A 13,022-nucleotide genomic window follows, 5' to 3' on the forward strand; every position below is an offset into this window, starting at 1 on the left:
GCAAAAAAGTTTAATGTGCATGATACCACATACCAGGTTTAACAGAACCTTACTATCTACCAAAGTAGTTTCTGGAATGACACTTTGACAAAACATCAACAGATACTACATTTGTTCACAACACTAAGCTGCAGGAAGGAAAACATCTAAGAAGAAAATTCATTGGTATTGTGGGCAGCTTAAGAAGAAAAAAAAACCCAAATGTCTCTACTTTGTCATGGGGTTTACAGAAACAGTAACCTTGGGCCCCTCAGATAAAGCCATTGTCATGGGTTAGCACTGGCCAGATGTTAATGCACCCATGAATATATGTTTTTTCCCTAGCAACTCCTGTGGGATGTGATCAGGAACAGAGCAGAGTAGGCTTAAACCTTGAAAACAGAAAAACAAAACTTTATTACATTACATAAGAACAGAGATAGAAAACTCTAAACACACACAGAGACAGAAATAAAAACTTCTCAGAACATTTCTTCTCCTCCCCCAGTTTCTACCCTTTACACATTACCCTCTATACACCAAACCTTTGGGTTTTAAATAAAACAATCACCACTCAAAAAAAAACCAATCTTCAATTCAGCTAGATAGAGAGGAGTCTCTCTCGCACCACAGACTGCTCCTCAGAAAACACGGGTCTACTCTTGGTGTGTTTCCATGTCACCCGTGGCACCGCCTGGAGAAGTCTGCCAGGGGACACTTTCTCTTTCCTGTGTCCAGTGCTCTCACCACTGTCCGTAGGCCAAAACTACATACAGGGTTTTTTAAGGATGCTGCATGCCGAGCTCTCCCCTTTTTACCCAGGGGCCGGGGTTCCAGGAGCAGGTCTGCCCTGAGGGCAGAGGGCGCCACCTCACCCTCCCCCTCTTTTCTCTGCTCGCTCCACTCTTCAAGTGCCAGTCACTGTAGCAAAAGCAGGGGCAGCTGTATCCACCCAAAATGCAGTTTATGTTCAAAAGAGACTCAAGTTCAGTCTATGGCTAACATTATGCAAGAAAAGTCCAGCTCAAAAGCCACTCCTCTTCAATCTCTGCCCATCTGGGGTTCTTTTAATCTTCCTTTATCATCTCGGTCCCAGGCTGTTTCCCTTTCTCTTCTGAAACCACTAGCCATGAGAATCAATGTCTAGGAAAAGTTTCTTTCTGCCTCAGAAAGAGTTAACAGCTTCTAGCTCCTGGCAGGGCTGCAGGCTCAGGAACTCCCAGGCTGAGCAACTCTCACACCCAGATGGGCACCTTCTCCCGGAGGGTGGGGGGGGACGGGACGGAAGGCAGCTCTACAGTTTTCCACCCCTCCATCCTGGACGGGGCAGCTCAGTTCCAGTCTTGTCCACTCTCTCCCCACCCCGGGGCTCCGGCTTACCTGAGCCTGACCAAGTGTTTCCCCTCCCCCACCCAGCCTCGTGGCTGGGCAGGGGAAGGAGGCCTGAGACCTCTCTCCGCTTAAATCGGAACCCAAAAGAGACTGAACCCCCCTGGAGTCCTGCTTTTAACTCTTTGTGTCCTCAGAGGTGTGTCCAAACCTCCGAGTGGCCAATCCAAGTCCCAGCACAAAACCAGATCACTGACTGGCCTGCCCACATCCCCCTGGAAAAATTCACCTCCCCCCCCAACCACAACAGCCATCCACCTCAGCACATAGATTTCACACTATATTCTGAGCTGGAAGAGTTCCATAAGGATCAAGTCCAGCTCTAAAGTGAATGGCCCATATGGGCATCAAACCCACAACCCTGGTGTCATTAGCACCATGCTTCCACCAAGGGTGCTAAAATTAGACCCAGACCCATTCCCAGAGAGAAAGCTATAGTGATTTCAATGATATGTGATAGACAATGTCATTTAGCCACCAAATGGACCGTCTTTGCCTGTAAACTGCTATACTTTCCTACTTATGGTTTCCCTCTCAGTTATCCAGTTCTCCACCATTTGCTTATGAGTTCCCCTCTATTTTGGTACATTTGAGGACATTTCTATCGATATAAAGTTAAACAAATGATGTTGCAGGAAGAAAAGAAAACAGAAATGAGAAATGTCTGGATAAGCAGCTAATGGGAAAAGAAAGAGGAGTCAAGAGAGAAAAAGACAGAGTGTTCAGTAGGAAAAAGGAGAAGTACAGATAAAGAGCTGAGTGGGAGGAAGAAAGAAAAAGGGGACTGAAAAATAACTGGAAAGAAGAATAAGGTAAAGAATAAACAAATAACAGAAAGGGAAGAATGAAGTGAAAAGATGTGAAGAAAAGTAACAGCTCCATGACAGATATTCAACAGAAAAGAACTGCAATGAAATGTTGTGGTAAACACTTTGAAATAAAATATCAAAGACAAAAACTCTTGGAAGCACACTGAGAAAACAAGTAGTATGGCAATGAAAAACACAAATACTAAAATGAGAGCTACATTTTGCTAAGGCATGAGTAGACATGGAAGGTTTGAAATATAAATACACTGAGAGAAGAAAGGAAGTTTTAATCCTGCATTCACACATATCTATTCCCATTCCTAAAATACTGCCAGTTATCTAACACAAATGTGTAGTACAGGCAGGAGCATGTGCATCAAACTTCAGTGGAGCATGAATAAAATAAAAGTGATTGCAGCCATTGTAGTCTCTATATCACTTCATTCTCCTCAGCTCTTGGGTGAGAGAGCAGAATTACTGTGTATGTTATTTTAGTGCCTACACTCATCCTGCTGTATCACTACATTCTCATTGTTTAAAGCAGCTTTATGATGAGTGACATATTTATAGTGTTTTCCACATTATTTTTTTTATTAAGTAGCACACTAAAGTAACAAGAAAAATCCATATCAAATGAGCCTCCATTTTTAATGGTTTACTGCATCTGCTCTATTTTCTGACTGCTATTTTGTTTAACAGGAGACTGAGATTCATGAAATCTTTGGTGAAATTAACATCCTACTGGAGAGAGTTCTCCTTGAACTAAATCCAACTATAATAAATCTCATCATGCTTTGCCTTCATTCCTCTACACCTGGACCTGAATAGCCCTTTGTATACCTAATATCTGTTCCTGCACTGTACATATTTCCCATCTTCCCAAGCACTTAGTTTTGTGCTATCTCATTTCCATGATCTGTGCTGTTCAAGTGATCCATTTTCAGATAAATCAAATATTAGTGCAGGTACTGTTCCTTTACTGGTGCTTTTTCTCAACAGCTGCTGCAGACTTGGACAAATAATCCAGAATGTTCCAACATACTGCAAAGTCAGATGTACTATCTGCCCATACTGTCAGAAATGAATTAATATTGCAGTTACTTAGATGTGAAACTGGCTTTTTTTAATAGTCTGTTTTCCAGCTCCACAGTGTGCCCTTGCTTCTATGAATTCAAGCATCAGGGTGGATTCTGTGTAGCAGGAGCACACACAGTCCCACAGATTCATCATTCACCAGCTGGCAGTTCTGGTGCACACTACTTATGGCAATTAAGAAGAAACACACTGCCATCAAACAAACAAAGGCCAATTGTATCAACAGAACCTGTACCTGTGTGGGAGGACATGGTCACAGAACAGCTGGAAAAGTTCATCTGCCTCCCAGATTTGGACAGACACGTCCAAATCAAAATGAAATGTGCTATAATCATCACTCAAAATTATCAGAGTGAATATTCACAGCTGCATGAAGTAACCAGTGTGATGCCAACCAGTGAAGCACTCAGCAGCACTGTAGTAAAAGTTTGTACTTCAGTGACCACTGCAGTTTATTAAAATGTGACCAAGTTGGCTGAAATAGTAGCTGGCATTTAGATAATGCAGATGTGAACACCTTGAGGACTTTTACCACAAGCACGTGCCATGTTTTTCTGGAAGAGCCCACAAAAAAGCCCCACATCAATTACAGAGGTTACTAACACTTCATAGCTGTGCAGCAAGTAGGTAAAATGTTTCCACAGAAACAGTGTTACCAATGGTCTTGTCCATCCTATATAGGGGAACAGAAATTCCAAGCAAACTATCCCTTGAATTTTTTCTCAGAAGGACATAGTTTGTTCAGGAGAGCCTGGGTCTTATTTAACATGCATGCAAAGTACATGTCCTGGGATTGACTGGGAACAAATCCAGAATAGATTATTTGGCAGAGAGGGAGCTTGCCTGGAGAGATGTCTGTGTCTTCCTCACATTCTCCATGCTTCTTTTTGAATTAGGTTCTGTCCTGACAATCCACAGCCAGGCAGAAGAAGGTTGATGAAACAGTTGGCTGGAGGTGGCCTGAGCACTTGGCAAGCTGAAAGCCAGGTAGGGTGGCTTACAAAGCCATTTGTCTGACAGTGGGGCCAACACCATCTGTACCACTGTGACCTGCTGTGCCCCAGCACAATATCTGGGTCAAAATTTACACCAAAAGTGAAAAAAAACTAAACCCACTTCTACTTTAGAGACATCACACAGACAGCTGTGCACCAATCCTTTCTGAGGCGGACACAACCAAGTGGACTGAATGTACACAGGCAATGTAATGTAGTAGTTATTGTTATAACTACAATGCAGTATAACTACATTGTTATAGTGTTACTGCCCTAATTTTTACAGTCTGCTAAAAACAAAATACATCCTGTCACTTTCTTCTCTCCACAATTCCTGTACTTTAAAAGCCAATAACAGATAATGGAGGAGCCAGCGCAGAAAGGTGTGCTGCTAGACCTTATGGTGGCAAACAAGGAAAGTCTGGAGATTGAGCACTGGGGGAAGCCTTGGCTACAGCAACCACGAGATCAAGGAGTTTGGTGTCCTGCAAGGAGACAGGCAATGAGCAGGTTACACACGTGAGCTTCAGGACAGCTAACTTTTCCCTTTTCAGGGATCTTCTTGGAACAATCATATGGGAATGTGCCCTAGAGAATGGATGAGACATTTAGCAAAAGAGGCAGAAGATCTGCATGGATGAACAAAAAGCTCCTATGAAAGCTCACACATAAGCAGGAGATACATAAAGTGTAGGGGACAGGATGCCTGGGATGAATATAGGGAAGTATCAGAGTATACAGAAATGAAACAAGAAAGGCCAAGGCCCATTTGGAATTAAATATGGCTAAGGATGTCAAGGACAACAAGAAAAACTTTTCAAATTAATTTGAATATAATTCAATTTCAATATAATTTAAATTGATAACAAAAGGAATACTATGGAGAATGTGGACCCACCACCGAAAGGAACTGGAAACTCTGCAGCAGAAGTTTCAAAGAAAGCTGAGATACTGTACACCTTTCTTTCAGTCTTCACTGAAAAGACCAGCCCTCAGGAATCCCTCACCCAGAAGACCATGGAAAAGGTTTGGGAGAAGGGCAACTTTTCATTGAGGAGGTTCAAGCTAGAGACCATTAAGTCAAATTTGACATCCACAGGTCCATGGGCACTGATGGGATTCACCCATGGGTGCTAAGGGAACAGGCACACATCATTGTTATGGCACTCTCATCTTTGAAAGGTCATGGCAGTCAGGAGAGGGGTCTGGGGACTGGAAGAAAGTAAATGTCACCCCAGTATTCAAAAAGGGAGAGAAAGAGGAACAGGCCAGGAACAGCACATTGTGGAGGCCATTTTAATCATGTAGAAGACAAGAAGGTGATCAGGAGTAGTAAGTATGGATTCACCAAAGGGAAGTCATGTTTCACCAGCCTTATTACTTTCCATGATGGGACAACTGGCTGGAGACAGGAGGGGAGAGCAGTGGGTGTTGCCTACCCTGGACTTTGGAACGGCTTTCCACAAGGTTTTTTGTGACATCCTCACAGGCAAGCTCAGGGAGGATGAGTTGGAGGAGTGGATAGTGAGCTAGATTGAGAACTGGCAGAGTTCAGAGGGTTGTTATCAGTGGCACAGATTGAAGACCTGTCCCTGGGGGTGTTCCCCAAGGTTCAATATTGAGTCCAGTATTGTTTAACTTATTACTTGCCATGTGGACACGATCCTGAGCAAAGTGCTCTAGGATGACCCTGCTTGAGCAGGGAGGTTGGACTGGGTGGCCTACCCATTCTATGGTTCTGTTAAAAACTAGCATGAAATATCTCCTTTGGTAGTCAAAACACAATCTGCTACGTTTTTTTAAGATGTCAGGACCTATTTGGAAATGTCTGAAAGGTACATTCATATTCACCTTTGAATTATTTTAAATTTAAAGGAAGATATATTTTGATAAGTTTCATTTTAGTTGCATCATGTATCAAAACCTCACTAATCTGCATTCCACTTATGTATGAACAGCTCACCCTTCAATTTCTTCCATGTCTACTTCAGAGACTTTTGCTCTATAGGTTGTGTTCCAGTATGCATATGAACACTGTCATGCTTATTGCTGGAACACCTCAGCAATGGATATGGGTGATGATGAGGAGGAATAACAGGTCATGCTCACCTGTGTATTTTCCAGAATGGTCACTTGTTTTTCTGCAGGCATCCTCTTGACTGTAAACTTTGTGGAGCAGAAATCATTTTTAGCATCATAACACATCAGACATTCCACAAGCTCTTAATAAAAGAAAAACAAAAATGCAGATAATTATGGTCAAATTACAACCCATAAAAGGAATTAATGAAACTTTTGTGGATTAGCTACCCTCTAGTTTTCATTATTTATTCACTTTGATGTTAATTTGCAAAATTCTGTAATTCACCATAGCTCTGCCTATCATTAATGCAAATTAATAAGTTTATACTCTAATGCAGTTATTATTATCTTCCCTTGCATATATGAACACATTTCTTTAATTAAACCATGCTTTATTTTTAAAAATCCTATTACCAGGTATAAAGGAAACAGAAAACATGAACAATGTACTCATCTATTTAAGTAAAAACCAGGAGCATTGAGAATGACAGAGGTCTTTTTTGTGTTTAATAAAAATTAGGCAAATGTAAGAGAAACATTTTAATGAGATGGTTTCAGTAGAGGTCTTTCAGAAGCACTGCATACATATTGTATCCATTGAGGATTACTAACAAACCACCAATCCATTTGAAGACATTATACTATATACAGTTGTATATTACATACACTAAGTTGTAGAAGTGATAAACAAAAAAGTATATAAACAACACTTTATAAATCTTAACATAGAATAAATAATATTTTTCCTTCTTTTCAGTCAAGTTGCCTTTTTCTTATAACATACATGAATTTTAGTCATTGATGCCAAAGGCTACTGTGTAGTTTCTCAAAAAGAGAATTTTCATACAGGAAGTGTTCTAAGACAAAATTCTACATTCAGTAGAAACAAAATAAACATGAAGATGGACAGTCAAAGTATTGAAAAGTGACCCTTTTTTTTCATTTTTAATATATTTAATATTTTTCATTTCCAGTGTCTTCATGAATTTCAGAAATTCATAGCTTAAGATATGATTTTGTTTTATATAAGTGAGGATTGCCATATCACAACATTTGACAGGTACACTATTTTCTGATTTAAAAGGGGTATCAAGCTCACCTATCCTATAATTCATTTGTATTGGTTTGACATTTGATATATTTGCTGGTATTTAGGAAAAAAAAGTGGTACCTGATGCACCAGCAGCATCTCTATTTTCATAATTCATGGCTTTTTGCATTTTTTTCTGTGAAAACAATGAGCATCTTCACCTTGTTGAAGTTTTGAGACGGCAACATGGTCAATTCCCTAAAGAGGAAGAAAAGGAGAATGCAGTAGTCAGACAAAGAAGACTGTATTGGCAACACAAAATACTTACAAGAAAGAGATAGTGAGTGCTTATTAAAGAGGAGGGAAGCGAGAGGAATAAAAGGGGAGAAAGCTGTAACTTGAAAGATGAACATTATTTTAGGATAAAAAAACCCAGTCCTTTGGGATGAACCCAGAAAATTAAGAGTACCTGTACCACAGGACTTACTTAGCACAAGATGGATAGGAGCCAGGAGGCTTAAAAAAAGTGAAAAATTACTGGTTGAATGAAAAGTGGGAAAAGAAAGAAAGGAATGGTTGATTACTGGAAAAGGGATAGTAGGATATGGATTAGGAAACTGCAGAGTCTAATGGTGTTTATAGCTGTGGAAGTTCAGCCTATAGAGTTGAGACTTACGTGTATGATTGGATCTTGCTGCAAGTTTATGTGGATTAATATAAACTCTCTTTCCTCTTCCTGTGTGCAGAAAGGCCAAGCCAGGTGGGTCTGCACCATGCACTATTTACTCGATATTTGTACCTGCAGAGTTCCTCACCAGCACATGGTGTGTAGGCACAGCTGCATGCATCTTCACAGATACAGAACCTTTCTGGTGAGCATCATTGTACAAATGTGATACGTGGCCCTGAATAGCCAGGGAAAGCACAACAAAGGAATACTCTTTTGCCATTTGATCATGGAAAGTGGTAATATGTGATGATGGGTACTGATGACCCAGACAGGAGCTGTCTGCCTGCTGGAATGACCTGTCAGAGTGTGGATCCCAGCTCATCCCTGCTGATGAGGTTGTATTTGGCTTAGGAAGATGGGGTCAGTTCAGACGTTGGCAATACAGCCTAAGGCACCAGGGTGATTTCAGGACTAAAAATGGCTGCTTCTCTAGCAGAAACCTTAAAACAAAAATGTATCTTTTGTATAACTAGTGAGAAAAATCAGGTTTAACATAGTAGTAGAGCTGCCTCATGTTGTAAAACAAGCTTGGCATGTAGTAATCTGAGTTGAGGTAAAGTCTGAAGAACTAAAATGTCTAAATCTACTTTCTGCCTTGTGATGAAAAAAATAGAGGAAGAGACAGTTTTATCCTGGAAGAAAAAAGGGGGTTTGATCTCAGTTCAATGAGGAGGAAAAGTTCTGAGGCATTGCACCATGCTAGTACCTGAGCATTTAATGTGGGAGACCAGGAGAGTACCACAGAAAAAAAAGGAGAGCTTTTGCACCCTCATAAACAAAATGAGCAGACAAATCAGCCTAAGAGATTAAATATCACGAGATCAGTGTTACCCAGTGCTGTGTTACATGTAAATGGACTAAAGTAGAAAAGGAAACCATGGAATCTAGAGATGAGTGTGATCTATGGAGAAAAAACCAGCAGGTAGGAGGTGAAGTAGTTGATTTATTTGTTTGTTGAAAGATTGTGGTCCTTTGCCAGAGAGTTTGTGTAAATGGCAGACAGCAAAAGAAATTTTGTGGGACAGATAATACCAATAATGAAAGAGTCAAAGAGAGGAAAATTTTTTGGCATTTAAAATGTTACTATTTGTCAATCAATTAACATATTCCTAACTTTGAGAATCACTAATAACTTAATTCTGAATGTTATAACTTGAGCGTATCCCTACCATCTGCAGACTTGAGAGCTGAAATTTTCCTCTTCTGAATTGTCTTCTGAACAACTTTTTTTCCACCTTGGAGGAAAAGAGAGAATCTCCTAGGCTAGGAAAGGTGATGAAATCTTGTTGAAAAAAGAGTTAAAGTAGCAAGGACCCCTAAGCCTGGAGCTCACAAAGGAAGGCAAAGAGGTGAAAGGGTCCTACTTTTCTTGAGGTTTGCAATTGTTACTCGTGTGTACCTGGCAGAGTTTCTCAGCTGACATCAATCAGCAGAGCCTACTGTTGGTATAAATCTGCACTATATATTCCTACAGAGAATTAGACTCACAAAGTCTTAAATGTGCTAGATTGGGAATGAATGTGCTAATACATTTGAATTCCAAAGGAGTGCTGCATCATTTTTTTCTTTCTTATCTAACAGTTGGAAAGTTGGAGACATTGGATGTGAAAAAGAATAATTTTACATTTATTTAGAGCAATTGACAGACATGGCTGGAAGTCTGATATGATTAATACCTCAATAATAGGGCTTCAGTAAGTTAGTCCCAACAGATTCACAATCCACATAGAGTGCCAAGATACTAATAATAGTTAAGGTATTTTTATTAGCTAGCAAATTCCATTTTTAGTTTTGTTTTACCAAGAAGATTTAAAAATGCATTAAACTCAAAAGAATTAAGGAGATATCTTAAACACAAGTGAGTGGAGAGGAAATGGTTGCAAAGACCTGTGAATATCATCTCTAAGTGCAAATGGCCTGAAATACCTATCTTCACATCCATTTCCTTAGACACACCTTGAGAATTTTTCCTTAAGATAAGAATTCAGATATAGGAATTTTTTTTTTGTCTTTTCTCTTCTAGGGAATCTGTGGAAGAGGTGCTGCCATACCCAGTAGGGAAAAGCAAAATATCAAGTTCAAATTATAATAAGCTAAGTTGCAAAGTAAGGACAAAAAGCATCAAAATTCTCCTTCTTGTGTTTTCTTTTATTCCTAAAGCAGCAGGAACATTCAGGTCCTTTTCCTTCCCCTCACTAGACTCAAGGAGAAGGGATGTCTTCATAGTGACAGACATTCGAAATGTATGGCCTCCTTTCTGCATCAGCCAGCAAGTGGAGTGAAGCTCAGCTTACACAACAGTATCATTCCAGGAATTATCCTTATCCAGACAATACAGTTCCAGTCCAGGAAGAATTGTTTAAGGGATATGTTGTTCTTTACTTGTTTTACAGCATCTTTACGGATAGGGGTGTCTGCTGAACTGATAAGAAACTGGGCAGTATATGCAGCAGTGACCTCAAGCCTTGCTCTGGTGATGTGCCAAGTGTGACCAGCAGGCAGCTCAGCCATGATAGCTTGCCTGGGTATTTGTACTGGAGGATCAGAGGCAGTAGCACAGGTGCTGAGCACTCCATATTTTTCTGTGGTTTTACTCTGTAGTCTGGTGTGCCTTTACAGAATGGGTTATTCAGGCTCATGTGCATAAAGCAGAGAGTTCTCACAGCAATAAGAACCTTCTTGAATTGGGCATTGTGCATGCATGTTATTAGAAACAGTTCCTGACTAATAAATCTTTAGTCTAATTACAGAAAATAATGAGAAGGAAATATTTCATAGGAATTTTGAGAATGAAAAAAAAAAAGGGAAGGGAGTGGAAACAGGTGTTGAAGTGAAGGCAGGTAATGTCATTGCAAGAGAATAGCAGAGAGAAGCAGCACTGAATTTTGTGGAACCACGGATGGTGAACTTCTGCAGGAATGTGGAGAGGGAAGGATGTGGTCACAAGGACAGGCTGAGGTGTCTTTCAATGTAAAACCTTTCATGAATGGTAAAGCAACAAGCAGGACCATCCAGCAAGTAGGACATTTAGGACCATCCAACCCCCAGTAAAAGGGGAATATAATGAGATTTAGGCTAAGGGAGAGATTGAAATATGTATGAGCAAATATTAAATGATACACGTTAAAGTGTGAAGAAATAAGTTTTATAACAAACTGAGGAATGTAAACAACAAAAATCCAAAACTGTAATATGGAATAAAGGGGAAAAAATTACATCAGCCAGTATGGAGGTGGAAATTAAGACTGCAGGCTTTCTTTGGATATGTTTGAATCAAACTTCTAATTCTGGAAAAAGCAAAAGTCTGCCCTATCACTTTACAAGTAATTCTAAAATATGTTGATTTTCCTTTTAAATTATCTTCCTTCAGAAGTTATTTTTTTATAAACTACAGTTTTACTAAGAAAGTTGATTAATCTACTTAATAATTGTGAACTTGCCTATTCATCTTCCAACTCTGAGAGGTCTTATTTTGCTTTCCATGTCTATTTGAGCAATAATTTCATTTTAAAGCTATCACCAAAGCATGCTCCTGGCTGCTGTTCTTTATCTGATGAATTGATCCTGTGGATATCAACCCCAAAGTGAGTGAAGTTTAAGTTCTCTTAAACTGACAAAAGTGATCAGATATGGAGAAACTGGTGATTTTACACTTTAAAAGTATAAAAGTGTGGCTTACTCCCGTTTTGATTGATATTTGAATTCACTTCTTTTTTCCCTGAGTTCACTTAAGCCTAGGATTTGAACTGATAAATCAATGCACTCCCCCACCAATGCTCTCAATGGGCACTCTCTTTGAAAGTTAAACATTCTAATAAATCACTCAAACACAGTCTTGAAAGGCTAAACACATATTTGAAATCTTTCTCATGTTGAGTAAGGTTGTCTTGAGCTTTCAGCATAACTGCAAAAATTACAAAGCCTTGAAACTAAAAATGTGTTATAGTTACCCGTTTCATTGCTATAGTCACAGTGATTGTTATGATGATCCAAACACCCACCATTGCATTAATGGAGATTTTCAATTCCTGCATGCATTATTTTTGAAGCTTTGTAGGCCATATAATTTTCAAAAATTCAGAAATATTCTTAGTTACATAACAGATGAACAAATAGGACAATGTTCATCTGCAGATCCTTTCTTGTCTACTCACTATGAGTAGCAATAGCTTCTTCTCATTATCGAAAGACTTCTTTTTAAACTCTCAGTTAAATCAAGTGAGCTTGCACTAAATATTTAATGCATACAGACTATCTGAGAAAAATCTTTGTTTAATCTTACTCCTGTTCATAGCTGCAAGGAGAGATCTTATTTAAATGTCCAATGGAAATGTAATAGGACGTGTATTTTTAGGAGCTCTCCAATTGTTTTCCTATCACACTGCTCAGCCTATTCAATTAACTCTCTCTTCTGAAAATGCCAGTTGTCCCAAACTGTTTGATGTCCCCTGACAGCAATTGCTAGTAAAGCAATTGACCCAGTGATCATGGAGACAGTCCACACAGCCAACTAGCAATAACACTGCTTCACTGCTCTGTAACACACTTGCCAGCCTAATATTCAGTTCTCAAATATCTCACACATTTCAATGCCTACTTCCTCCTCTTGTCACTGAAAAGTATGAAATAAATCTCCAACAGTTTGCTATGTTAGAAAGCCAACATTACTTTATTAACAGTGCTGGAAGAATGGGTATTGCTCATAAAAGAATGCATACTCAGCAAACTAACAGAACAAGTTATATACTTGAAAATAATACATATTCATCACATTTGTATTACATATTCATTACATTGCCTGAATACATGGATTTAAGCTAATTATTTCCATGGACTTAGTTGGATATGGTTCTGGATCTTCTAATGAATCTCTTCTCCTTGAAAGTGTCTCAAATATGTGGTCATAATGTACT

This window comes from Prinia subflava, chromosome 4 (genome assembly GCF_021018805.1).
Source record: "Prinia subflava isolate CZ2003 ecotype Zambia chromosome 4, Cam_Psub_1.2, whole genome shotgun sequence".
Lineage (NCBI taxonomy): Eukaryota > Metazoa > Chordata > Aves > Passeriformes > Cisticolidae > Prinia > Prinia subflava.